Source organism: Alligator mississippiensis, chromosome 2 (genome assembly GCF_030867095.1).
Source record: "Alligator mississippiensis isolate rAllMis1 chromosome 2, rAllMis1, whole genome shotgun sequence".
Classification (NCBI taxonomy): Eukaryota; Metazoa; Chordata; order Crocodylia; family Alligatoridae; genus Alligator; species Alligator mississippiensis.
This window is the reverse complement of record NC_081825.1, coordinates 47,021,494-47,035,429: the sequence shown is the minus strand read 5'-3', so window position 1 is coordinate 47,035,429 and position 13,936 is coordinate 47,021,494. Positions and strand designations below refer to the sequence as shown.

Genomic DNA, 13,936 nt, shown 5'->3' with positions numbered 1-13,936 from the left:
GTTTGTTTTTTTGATTGCTTGTTTTTGTTATAGTTTTACATGCAGTTCATGGGAATCAGGTGATTTTTTTTTTTTTTTTTTTTTTTTTTTTTAAACCAAGAGCCAGGTTTCTCTCTTTAAAAGACCTTTGTAGCGCTGAAGAAAACTGAATATATTTACTTCATTTTAGAACATGGATCCTGATATTCATTCCTTTTGATATATATATTTGGCTTATGCTATGATCAGCAACATTTGGAATTCAGTAAGTCAGTTTCATTCTGTTTTATCTATCATGTCTCAGTTTTTATTTCCTATTTATTCCTTACCACCAAGTCTCATTCTTTTTGCCTCTTTCCCCTCTCAAACCCCATGGAGGACTTTTTTTCTTGTTTTTGTTGTACAATTGGCCTTCAGGTGCATATATCTACTGGCATTCCTTTTGCAACTGAAAATCTTTCAGCCAATATTCTGTATTTCCCTCTTGGGAAGTGTCTGTTTCATGACTTTTGCAACTATGCTTAAAAGTAGAAATTGGACAGTAATCCCTCAGAGTGCTTCCATAAGCCCCTCAGGGAATGATAATGATATTGGTCACTTTCTAAATAGCTGAAACATAGCCCACATAGCCCCATGTGAAGGAACTATTAAAGAGATGAGTAATCACTGGTGACAAATCCTTACAATAGTATTTCAACAACTAATTGGGGACGTTGTCATAGCTAGTGGCATTTCTTTTTGGTAAAGCTGCATGCAAAGTAGCTCAATATTATACAGAGCTGTGGCTGACAGCCCAGAAACAGGTGATGTTTATGAGGTCAATGTGCAGCTACCCAGAATAGTGAAGAAATTATTAAACATCTGGAACATCAGAGGTAGAGATGGTCTCTGACTAATTCTTGTGAGTTTTTGACTTGTTGTCCAGGACTGAACATGTTTATATATATGATTTCCAGGGATCCTGGTTTTATCTGATTTGAAAAGAAACCCCATGTGAGGAGTTTGGTATAGGCTCTTGAGATATATATAAATAAGACCATCACTCTGATTGGTCTCAATTTACCTAATTTTACTTCTTTTTTTCTTCAGTGGTGAACCAGATCTTGTCTGCCACATCTTTTATATTAATGGATTTATACTTGGGAGGGTATGACTTAATTGCCACTGGACCAAAAGGGTTATCGATCAATTCCCTTCTGTTTTGAATTTTATAAAAAAAGTAAACCAGTTGACAAAAAATACAGACTCACAAGATGTTCTTTTATTGGGTATCTATCTCTTTACTTCTATTTTTCTGGTTTCTTAGTCGTCACTGTACCCAGGCCAGAAGAAGTAACAGGATTTTGGATCCTCAAGCTACTGTTACACCTTTTCTTTCTTGGAGGTAAGTATTAATTCCTATCCACTTCTCTAAACATCACAGGATGTACTCAGGGACAAATAAAAAAAAACAAACTAATTCCCATCTTTTGGGTTTAATGAGTTTCAATTTTCCTTCTTTTTCTTGGATATCAGACTGAAAAAAACAACTCAGCATCTTACCCTTTAAATCTTGAAATGATGCCGGGCTTATCACTTCTCTTTGAGGCTTCTGCTTTAATAAGCTGCATTAGCCCAGCTCATTTCATAAAAAAAGAAATATAAGAAAAGTTCTACTTTGTGTTATCAGGCTCCATCGACAACTCTGGCTTTTGAAGTTGCTCTGGCTTTCAGATTGTGCTCCCAATGAAGGGTTCTACATCTTCTTCCATACCACTGTCATTCCCTGGGTTCTCCAGCTGGCTCTCCTTCCACCCTCCTCTGCTCCCCCTCACCATGCTGCCGCTTCTCAATCCATCTTCCACTCATTCCAGCATGCCCCGCCACCTCCTCTGTTCTCATCTGGGCCCTCCTGCTCTCTCACCTTCTCCAGAGTCACTTTAGCTTCAGGGAACAGCTGCTCCAGAAGCACAGCTCTCTTTTTTTCTTAATTGGTTCTTGCCAATGTTCAGTTAGTATTGTCTCTGGCTCTCTGTCTTCATTACAACCCAATTTTCAGTTTAAAAAAAAGTAACCACAAATCCACATTTTCCATAAATAAAATGTAACACCACTATCTCTCTCTATATATATTAGTGGTGTTTTACTTAAAATCACAGAAAATGTGGAATTGGGGTTATTTTTTTTTTTAACTGAAAATGAGAGAAAACCAGGATCCCTGGTATTTTCTTATCTATAAAAGGTAACACTTGATAATACAAGAATAGTAAAAAAAAAAAAAGTTATTAAAAAGTTATTAAAGAAAAAAATCTCAAGTATTGTCTAGTACTGAGGCAATGAATTGTAATCGTAAGTAGGGAAATAACTTATTTCTCTATTATCATGCTTTCCAGACCAATAGTTCATTGAGACAAAGTCAGCATGGCTTATAACAGCATCCAGTGCAAAACCTAGGTCACTAGTTCTAGTAACTGAACAAACTGAATAACTACTCAGTGGCAGAATTTGTTTTGTGGTAGCCAGAAGTTCTCTTCTGTATCAACAAAGTTCCTCTCAATTACTCAGACTGAGTTAGGGGGAACAAGATGGCTCTTTTTTTGTGGTTCATGGCTTTGGGACTCTTGAACACTTTGCAATTAAGAGAGACTTAAAGGTGGAAAGAAAAAGAAAAGATATATTTCATAGGGTTGGAGAGAGATGGCTTTTTTGTTGTTTGGCCTGTGCTCTTAGCTTTTTTCAGAGTAAAATGAAGAAAAAAATTCTTAAAATGATAGCATTGTTTTATCATAAACTATTCTATAATGAATAGGCTGGCCAGAAAAATGTATGTGTGTGTACACATGTATGTGGATATAATAAAGTTTCACTGGGGGGTGGGAAAAGGTTTTAGCATAATTATTTCATTCCATATCAGGATGAGAGAGTGAGAAACTTTTGAAATTTATTTTTCCAAGAGAGTGGAAATGTGTGTCAGAGCAAGAAACCCATGTCCCAGGCCAGCTGGGCACTGTGAATATATAAATTTAGTTGCAGACTGACTGAGCACTGCAACTTTATTAGCCACTGGGCTTTTTGGTTCAGGATAGAGGAGGTGATGTGCAATGACAAGTTTCACTTATAAAAAAACAAAACAAAAAAAAAAAAGAATTTTACTTATAGCAACAAAAGATATAGTTTGCACATATGACAGTTAGTAAAAAGGTTAAGCTAATAAACAGACTACATAACAATACAAGTTAAAATTGACTGTGATAATAAAAACAGACAGAGAAATCAACCAAGAGTTCCCACTTGGTTAGTAACTTATCAATAGTTCCTCAGTGTCAGGTACACGTCAAGTTGATTCTGCGAAGTCAGGCATCCCTGATCCCCGGTATCGCCCTCCGATAGTGTGGAAAGGTCCCTCAGTCAGGATCTGGTCCTTGCTTACACAGGGAGTAAGAAATCCGGGGGTATGTGACAGCAATGATCCTTCTGTTACGTCCTTCCTGTGGGTCACTTAATGTGTGTGTTCTTTTATATCCTGTCTATACTAATCTGTTGGCTATATATCCACTCATAATCTTATTCTAGAGCTGTTATCCTATGAGGTTAAAAGGTGTTAGAAATCATTACAATAAGTTACTGCCCAAGCTTGGGTTTACCCAATGAGCAAATCACACCACATCATCTTGGGGTCTGAAATTAACATGTTCCCACCTAAGTTTATTTTACTGACTCTGATTTTTTTTTTTTTTTTGCTTAATCTGTGGTTATATTCTTTAGTTCTGCTTTTTAAAACTCATGCTGTCTCAAGATTAGTGCAAACAGCTATATATAATTCTTGTGTGTTATATTTCAGACTGACAAGAAACAGTTTCATAAGCGCTATTTCAAATATCTTCAAAAAGCAGATTTCTTTTTTCTATATGTTGCTCATTAACCCTTCTGGTTCTGGCCATCACAAACCCACTGGAAGGTAGCTAGTAGCCTAATACATAGGGTCACTTACTTGGAAAACCAAGTTCAAGTCCTTGCTTTGGCTAATTCTATGTAGGGCCTTGCAGCTTGGTTCTGCACATCCCTCATGAATGCCTATAAGCACCTGGCCTGCCAGTTAGCTAGGCTGGATAGATTTTTTTTATCCCCCCGTCCTCTCCACACACACCCCCCCCCACCCTGCTTTGGGTTTTGATGAGTAATTCCAACCTGGATTCTGAGAAATCTTCCATCTGAAAGGTTCCTCAAAACCAATACAAAATGTTTTGATTTGAAAAGAAATAAAAATCCAGGCAGTTACATTACAAAATGATCCTAACTGAGCTCTTACTTTTATTGATAGCTCCCCATAAAAATCTAGGTTTTTAGTTATCTAATAATAGTACCGATTGTACTGGTCTGAGGCAATTATGGTCCTTATTACCATCTCTGAATCATCATTTATTCTCTCAACTTTAGCAGGACCGTAGGATAACCCTATTTTGCATTTGGGATTCTGAATCATGGAGAGAGTGTCAGCTAGATCCAGTGCACTGTAATGCTCAACTTCTCAGTGTTTGGCTCCAAAAGTAATCTGCAGCCTAGATTCTGGGTACCCAGAATCCCTGTACAGAACCAGATGCTTCTCCCTGGGCTGTAGATAGGTGCCTCCCTTCACATGGAATCTAAAACCCAAAACTCTTCTGAGGGTAGCCACCTACCTCTATATGCAGTGGTGCAATCACCTACCCAGGAAACCTTAATGACATGTGTAGATGCACCCTGTAATAGGATCCTACTTCTGAAGGCAGTGGTGATACTCCCTGAGGGCTACAGTAGGCCCATTTTACACTCCAGTCCCTCCTGAGCTTCTGCCCTGAGACTAGTATGGGTCATAACTGACTGTTCATCCTAGGACTTCTGCTTAAATCTCCTGCCTGGTTTCAACTCTTTTGGTAACCAGGATACCCTTCCCTCATAGGGCACCAGGAGTTCCCCTTATTAATTAATATGTTTACTGCTCTGTCCCTTCCTCCCTGTAGCAAGCCTATGCAGCCTGAATCTGCTAGCAGGGTTACAGCTATGCATTCCACCTCACTACAGCCTTTCCCCTCGTTAACAGGGTTCTAATCTTGTCACAGGTTTAGGCAAATGTGGAGAACACGTACTTCATGCATCCTCAGCTGCCTTAGGCAGATCACCCGCCAGTCCCTAGGTCTTAAGGCTTAGAAACCCATTTACTCAGACTGGGTCAGTATGTGGCATGCCCAGAAACAGAACTCCAAGGGCCTGGGGAACTTTCATCTGAATGGAGGCACCTAATGAGTTTAGATGCCTTCAGAACTAAGTAGACACTAAACAAGGGTGGTTTCGGCTTCAGGTACATTGGAATTGGCTAAAAGTTAGCAAAGTCTTTGCTTACTAATTGTATTGTCCTTTCTTTCTGCAAACTGGGCCTTCTAAGCAGCCCTATGGAGCCCCATAAAATCCTACTGAAAATACTGGAGTTAGGGAATGAGTTCATAGACCAAGGCATGACCAGGCAGTTTTGCACCATATGTGGCAGCAAAAGCTGAGCCAGCTGCATGCATAGTGACTGCTATTTTTACACTCTACCCAACAGAGCATCTAAAGCTAATGTCCTGGTCACCCCTTCCACACTCAACAGCTGGTCAGAAGTCTGCTTACATGGTGGCAGCTTTTTGAATCACTGATAATATTCCTTCTTTATTTCTACTTTTATAAAAAGGAGAAGATTTTGTGCTAGTTACAGTTATGTAGCCTCTGGCCAATAATACATTGCATCCATTAGAATCAGCGGTGATCAAAAGTAGATTTTGCTATCCCAAGAACAATTGTGAGATTTCATCCCTTTTTAAAGTGGAAAAAAGTATGAAAATTATTTCATATAGTATATTATATTGGATAAAACAATTCTGAAAAATAGTTTGGGTCAATTGAACTGCTCCATTTTGACTTCAAAATATGTTCATTTAAAATAAACTAAAATTTTAAAATAAAACATTTTAAATAAAGGCGTTATAAGCAAAAATTGGCTTTTTCATTCAAGAAAATGTGAGTATTTCATCAGAATGACTATGGATATCAAAATGGATCCATCTAAACTTAAATCTCCAACAAAAAGCTTGATGAAAAATACAGCTTCTGATGACAATAATTATTTCATCAAATTTATTATGACATTTATGACAAATCCTGAAACTTCACTTTTTAAACAAAATGAGAACCAAAAACATTTTAGATAAATAAAGACCATAATTAACATGAAATGCATTTTTGTTTTGAATTCCTTCCTTGGGGATTTTGGTTTTTGTCCTTTGGGTACTAATAATCTATGCAGTCACTATAAAACATTTTAGTTCTTATTACAAAATAGCAATAATCAAAACCTGAGACATTTTTAAGAACTACTGAGCTAAAAAGAATTGGAAGATGTTTGAAATGAACTCTTTACTGGTAGAGTTCATCTTGGAAGAACAGTGAGAGGATTTGAACTTGATGCATATATCAACCTCAAACCTGACCATTCATGAGATTGCCACCATGAAAACACACAATGTTCCATGTCTTCCAAATGACAAAATGTCTAACCTAGCCACTACTTGGAATATACCAAGAGTGTAGCAGTATCACTCATTAGGTTTTTGTCTAGGCCACTCACTGGTTTATTGATGAATGTTCAAGCTGCTCTAACAATAGCTTCATTATGTTTTTGTTCATCAGTTGGCATGCAGGGGTAGGTTGTGGGAGTAAAGGGGTAGGTTGTGTTTTAACATGTATACTGCCATGGTAAGTGGCAGTATAGATCTGTCCTGAAAGATCTTCAGGCAGAAGAAGAAAAGAGGAACAAGTGGGAAAAAAAAAACACATTAGAATATCCAACAGAGAAACACAGTGCCCATCCCTCCTGGAAACACTTGTCCTCACTGCGACAAGAAATGTGGATCTAGAATTAGACTATGGAGCCACTTGCAGACTCACTATTAAGATCTTTGGAAGATTATCTTACTTGTTCATGCGTGATCACCCATCATCATCATCATCAGTGCTGTCCTGCAAGATCACAACCCTGTATCTAAGCTTTACAAGTGATTTATCTTACTTGAAGTCAATTACACTTCCCACAACTGTAAAGTTCAGATTTGTATCACATGTACAAGACTTGGCATGATTGGGACCAATGGGCAAAATACACCTTTCACATAAACAAGTTTTATTGCAGTGTAACTCAAATTAGTTCAGTGGAGTTACTACTGAACTTTATGCTAGTGCAAGCCAGGAAAGGAAGAAGGGGAGGATAATTTAGTAACATCAAAATGTAGAAGATAGGGACACTGGAAACTGAGACCTGCTCATTAGCATGTGTGGGTTACAGAAGAATCTAAATGTACCTAAATCTGTTATTTTATATAATATTGTTTACTTGGTATCATTCAACAATTCAAAGTATTTCTGTGCTTATGGATGTTATGGCCCTCCTTTCCCTTGCATAAAAAAAAAAACAGCATCAGACTGTGAACTTGACCTGACTGATACAGTAGCTCACTCCAATCTGCCACCTCCCTGGAAGAATAGTGGGACAGATACTAATGGCCAGAACACTCCATCTAGGCCTAGGCACATGCCCATTCTGTCACCAGAGTGGGCAGCCAAGGTTACCTAACCTGTTACCTCTTCCCATATAAACCCCTGGCTAGGAAGGGGAAGTGTCTGGGTAACAATTTACAGTCTTGTACCTATGCTGCTGCACCCTTGGATTGTGCTGCTAATGACTCTAGCAGCTCTGGATACCTGACTGGTTAGCTTCTTGACCTTGCAGTCTACCTGACCCTCTGACTCAGCTCTGGCTTGACCTCCTGGACACCTGATCTGGCTAAACTCCTGACCTTGTGCTCTGCCTAACCTTCTGGATCTCTGACTTGGTTCCCCAGACAGGTCTTCTAGTTTCTGACTTTTTAGTGTCTCCTAGACCTGAGGTGACACCCTGACCTGGATGCCCATGGCCCAACATGATGCAGGGTGGTAATTGGAGCTGGTCAGGATTTTTTTGATGGAACAGCATTTCATTAGAAAATACTGGTTCTTTGAAACTTGACATGATTGTGTAAACTATTTTTTGTTCATCAAAAGTTGACACCAAGACAAGATTTTATTGGAATACTGTCTGGTTTCCTGCCAGCTTGACTTATGGACCTTTGAATAAGTTACACTAATTTACAGTTTTGATGTAGTACTGAAAAGTGGACTGCCTTGCAGCCAGGGGCCTTGAGAGTTATAAACTTTCTGTAGTGGAGCTGGAAATCCAGAAGTTCTAGGAGATAAGAGTCTAGCATCACGGAGTTGGAAAGGATCTCAAAGGTCATTGAGGTCATCCCTCTGAATAAACATAAGCTATTTCCAAAACACCTCAGACAAATGGTTATGAGGCCTCCTCTTGGAAAACTCCAGTGAAGGATATTCCATAACCTCCTTAACAACTTGATACATTTTTCTACCATCTTGACAATAAAGAAGGTTCCTCCTTACCCCCAAAATATAGTCCAAATCTGCTTTTCTTTTATTTAAACTCATTGCCTTGTCCTCCACAGCAAGAAAGAACAATTGTTCTCCCTCTTCTTTTATGGCAGTCATTCAAATATTTGAGAAATCCCTGTGTAGCACTGGGTGGAATGGCACTGTCACCCCCTGGATCTTATACTGTATTCCTTTCATCCACCAAACTAGATATCCTGTCAAAGAAGTATATTAAGTATGTATGGGTTGACTTGTTCCTAATCCACATGATCAGTCATACCTTCCTCCTCCAGCTGTTTACAAATTGATGGTTTTATTCTTTGTTTCAGTAACTTTCCAGGTATTTAAGTTAGGTTGACAAATCTATCATTCTGTTTCCTTCCTTTTGTCATGTTTGCCCTTCTCTAGTCCTCTGGGATATCTTATCTCATGTATTACTTTGCAAACATCATTGCCAATAGGTTGAAGTATTTTTCACCCAGTTTCCCCCCCTTCTCCCCCCCCCCCCCATGCTGGAATGGATTTTATTAGATCCTGCTGAACTAATTCATTCAAATTTATCAGAAACTCTGACACTGTTCAGATATGCTCCTTAGCTCTTCACATTCTTTGTCTGTATTAAAGTTGCTAGTTATATGGTTACAGCTATTGAGGAATGGACCCACACCTTTCTTAAATTTTCTCTTCTGTCCAACATATTAATAGAACCCTTTCTCATTATCCTATGTTTTTCTCTCTCTCTCCCTTTATTTATTTATTTATTTATTTATTTTATTTTATTTATTTATTTATTCATTTTGTCCTTGCAAATCCTCGCTATTCTTTGGTATAATTGTTTTCAGCTCTCCCTTCCTTCCATTGACTGTTTTTTTTTGTGGGGGAGGGAAGGTGGGAATTGTTTTTGTTTGTTTTTTGCTTTTGATTTTGAGGTAGCTAAAATTTTTCTTATAAATCCACATAGGTCTCTTGCAACTTATCTTTCCACTGTGTCAAAATATCTTCTTGTTGAGCCACCAATGCAACATTTTTAAGGAACTACCAACCCTCCTGAATACTCTTTATCCCATAATAATCTACTATGGGACCTTACTAAGTATTTATCTGAGTTACTTGAAATCTTCCTTTTGAATTCTAGTATTCTTATTTTATTGACATCCTGTATCCCTTTTGTAAGATCATGAATTGTATCATATTGTGATTTCCTCTTCCCAAGTTTCCTATTGCCTTCACATTCATAAATCATTCTTTCTTTTTTGGACAGAACACGATCTGAGATATAAACTTGTCCTCTACATAAGTCAAGAACCTATGGGATGTTTTATATTTTGCTTTTTTATTTTTCCAGATAATATCAAGTCAGTTAAAATCCCCAATTAATATCATCTCATAATTTTTGTTACTTTGGTGAAGAATGTCTCATCCATCTTTTCTTTCTGATTTGGTAGTCTACAGTAGACCTCCACCATAATAACATTATTACTTTTTTTCCTTTCTTATTTTGACAGACTCTCAGCTGTGAAAAAGGAAGCTTGAAAGCCCTGATGGTCTGTCAAGCTGAGGCTCTCAAGAACTTTGGTCCTGGATCCAGTACACAGAGCATGGTGGGTCCTGAAAGCTGCATCTTGAGTCACTAATCTCAGGATTTTTAGGCTGGACACTAGAAGCAGTACTTGGGAAACCGAGACTTGGCTCTAATGCTAATACCATAAAAATTCTGTTCCTTGTGTAACTAAGATGCTGTCAAACAAAACTTGTTTTTTTCTCATAGTTTTCAAAACTTTTCCAGCCTCAATCACTGTTATCCCAAGGTATAGACAGGCATAACAACTGTGTCTGTATCAAAGGATAGAGTGTAAGCTTTTATGATGTAGCAGTTACATCTGTATGACTCAATTTCAAAATCAGAAATCAAGATCACTTCAACTATAACCCTGTCCCATTTAGGGTCAAAGATGGAGCAAGCTAGCTAACGTCTATCATTACAGGATCACACAGATTGTAACAGCTAAACTCTTCCACTTTTAAAACAGTGAAACTATCCATACCCCTAGACCAGGGGTTTTCAAACTTTTTTAATAAGTGTACTCCCAGTGGACCCCTTCTTAATAAGTGTAACTCTGGAGAGGAGTGGTGAGGGGTTGGAGGTGGAGTAGGAGGGGTGGGGGTGGTGAGCGGCTGGATGCAGCATGCGGGGGTGGGGGTGGTGAGTGGCCAGATGCAGAGCAGGGGCGTAGCAAGCAACGGCACGGCACCTGTGTGGCCCTACTATCGCCCTATCCTGGCTCTGCTCCTGTGAGGCAGAGGTTCAGGGTGGCAGTGCTTTTTCCCCACCCGCCCCTGTGGTCCCCCTGCAGAGACCTTTCAAAGTACCCCCAGGGGTGCATGTACTCTTGGTTGACAACTCCTGCCCTAGACACACAAAATAATGATGATAATGAAAGTCTCTTGATATGTTCAGATTATGATAGGGGGTTAGATTTATCAAAGTATATAGATGATGAAAGATATTAGGAGGAAGTCTGGATGATTTTTCAAAAAACAGTGTCTGTTACTGGAGTGGGCATAGGTGTTTTTAAAAATCATACTGTGTGCATCTACATATGAGCTTTACTGCACAGTAGACTAATTAATTTACTGAGCAGTAAAATGTCACTGTCTACATATGCATGGCAATTGGGCCAGTATAGACTAGTTTACAGCACTGTTGGATAGTCCTGTCAGACACAGGTACTATCTGATGGTGGAGTAAATTACTGCACTTAAATGCACATGTAGATGGTCACATTGGGATTAGTTTAGTCCAGATCAATTGCACTGGAGTTTATTCAGTCACATTAATTGTATGTGTGGATTTGCCCACAGGGTGTATCTACACGTGCAAATAATGAGCCTGAAATTTCTGTGCAGAAAATTCAGTTGCATTAAACTCCACCCAGGCACTCATCTATGTGTGTGCCAGGGTCAGGAGGAAACTGAGGCCAACAAAAGCAACTTACTTCAGGCCATGACCTCTGGGGGGTGCAGGAGGAACTGTACCTGTCTCTCAAGGCAACTCTGAGTGACAGAGCTCAGGGCTGGGCGTGCAAGACAGAGCAGTGACAGCCTGGTGTCCTCGGCTGGTGGCACAAAGCCATGCCCTCTGCTATATGCCTCTGGGGGACTTGCCCATGAAATGCCCCAGGTGCCTTGGAGCATCATGGAAAGGGAAGGAGGTGTTAGAGGGGGTGGGCTGCAGGCAGCCAATGCAAAGAGAGGGCAAAGTTTGCCTGGCTTTCCTCACTCAATCTCCAGGATCTGGGCAGCTGCAGCTGACAGGGGGCTGCCTCCACCTCCATCCAGCTGTTTCCTCCCACTCTGTGTTACTGAGGGGCAAAGGGTCCTTCCCAGGGGTGCAGTTTGTCCTGCAGCTGGAGGAGGAAGGAGGGGAAAGGGGAGGTGGGGAAGGCCAGAGGATCCTAGGGGAGGTGCAGCTAGTAAAGGTGATCATGGCTCCTGACAGGCTGGGGTATGGGATGCACCCCATTCAATACAGCTGCTTTGGGTGGAATGCAATGAAGCTGCTTGGGGGGCACAGGTGAGGGGGTGCACCCTGCTTTCCCCCTCAGCTAGAGGTGCCTTGACCCATATGCCCTGCAGTAGGGCAGTGAATTGCAGCTGCCACATCCCACAAGAACATCTGTAAGAAGTTTGAGCTGCTGCCCACACCACTGCTTTCACCCAGCCACCATGCTGCCACTCTGTCCACTGGCAAAAGCCTAGAGATGGTGATGGAGCTGCTGGGTGGTAATGTGGTATACCAGAGCTCCTTATGCACCCCTGACAATAAGGCCTTCTCCAGATCAGTCATCATCCAGGACTGCTGAGATGCTGTTCCATATGCAGTCCTGTACTTGGCAAAGGTTTCATCATTGGGGTCGGAGATAAAGTTCTGGTTTACCACATCATGGCCCAGCAGCTCTGACTGCATCTCCATATTAATATAATGTTCAGTAAAGCACATGCATAGATGTGTCTACTGAATACTTGTTTCATCTTTGAAACTTAAAAACCTTTACAAATCCAGCCCCTTCTAAACAATGAGTCCCTAACTATGAGACTTCTGCTGGAGTTTGTTCCTCCTTTGGTTCCACTCTGTGTTAGCATGTATCTTTTTTATGAGTAGCATATGTTGTGGATTGATTGAGCCAGGCTACAGAACTTGAATAGAAATTAATGTCATTTTCTAATGATATTCACATTAAGAAGGTCATTTCCCTTCTCCTTTTAGGTGTGTTACTCAGCCTACAGAGGGAAGTTCTTTAACGTCCTTATGACTGACTCACAGATTTCTGCTTATACACATTTTTACCATTAAGATAACATTTCAAAACAGGCCAAAGCTGTGCTAGAAAATGTCTTCACTTCAAAATCAAAATCTAATTTTAATGGAAAATGAATATGTGAAAAACATGGAATAAAATATAGCCTTTCAAAGAACAGGTCTTAGTAGGTTTCCTAATTAAAATATGAAGCAGAATTTAAACAAAAGACTATTCATCATTTCAAACTTTTCTTTTATCACTACATTTTTCACAGTTCCAGCAGTAAGCTGAACTGCAAGCTGTCAAAATAAAAAAGTAACATTGTGTACTAATGAGAAACTGATATAAGGCTTGATTTTAATAACTTGATACTTCCATATAATTGTCTCAAAGTTGACAGAAGATTTTAATATCTTTTTATTGGAATGCTTACAACTAAGAAAGATGTAATTGTTTGTGCCAGCCTCCACACCAATGCCACTCAATTATCTTTCACTCTTATGTTACTTACCAACTCTGGTGATATTTATTCACTTTTGTAACTTGAGTTTAAACCATTTAAAGTTTAAAACTGAGATTATAGATAAGTTAAACATAATTAAAAACTTTGAATTCCTTTTATCATTTTATATTCTATGAAAATAATTTCTTCTATATGCAAAAGACCATTCATTGGTACTTGTTTGGAAAATGATTTTTTCTATAAATTGAGACACCAGACAGGTGACTGATGTTTGACAATTGAAGGTGGCTGCTTGTAAGTAAAAATAACAGGTGAAGTTTTTTGCCATCCTTGGAATACTTTTGACTAATAGAAGTTAATCAAGATGCATTGTAAGTACTAAGAATTAAAGGCTTGGCAACTCTGAGTGGCAGTTGCTTAGTATATGTTTGTGTTTGTTTTTATTATACAAGTACTTTAGCTGTCTCCCTCCTTTTCAGTATCAAAACTAGAAATATTTGACAGGTTATCGCTATCTATATTCATTTGTGGAGTGTAACAGGGGGCCTGCTCGGGGGCGATCTCACTCTGGTCCGCCCACCTGTTCCTGAGCCAACTGCCAGTGTTCTTGTCTGCCACGTCTTGTTGTTATAATTCATTAATAGATGTTAATTAAGCTGGAGGCTGCCCATTTCTGGCCCTGATGCTAGGGGGCACTATCTGCGGCTCCATTCCTCCCCTA

The 13,936-nt window shown here is 39.5% G+C and overlaps 1 long non-coding RNA gene across 2 annotated transcripts in view; it reads left to right on the top strand.

The window, feature by feature from the left end:
• LOC132248316 (uncharacterized) overlaps positions 1-13,616 on the top strand; it is an 89,625-nt gene extending 76,009 nt beyond the window's left edge. The window contains exons 1-3 of one of the 2 annotated variants that reach the window (XR_009459486.1): positions 1,287-1,363; positions 9,957-10,052; positions 12,719-13,616. This is a non-coding gene — a long non-coding RNA (uncharacterized LOC132248316). Of the gene's footprint in view, positions 1-1,286; positions 1,364-9,956; positions 10,053-12,718 lie in introns of those variants that run through there. The other variant, XR_009459485.1, reaches the window with a different exon arrangement.
• Positions 13,617-13,936: the final 320 nt, after the last annotated feature.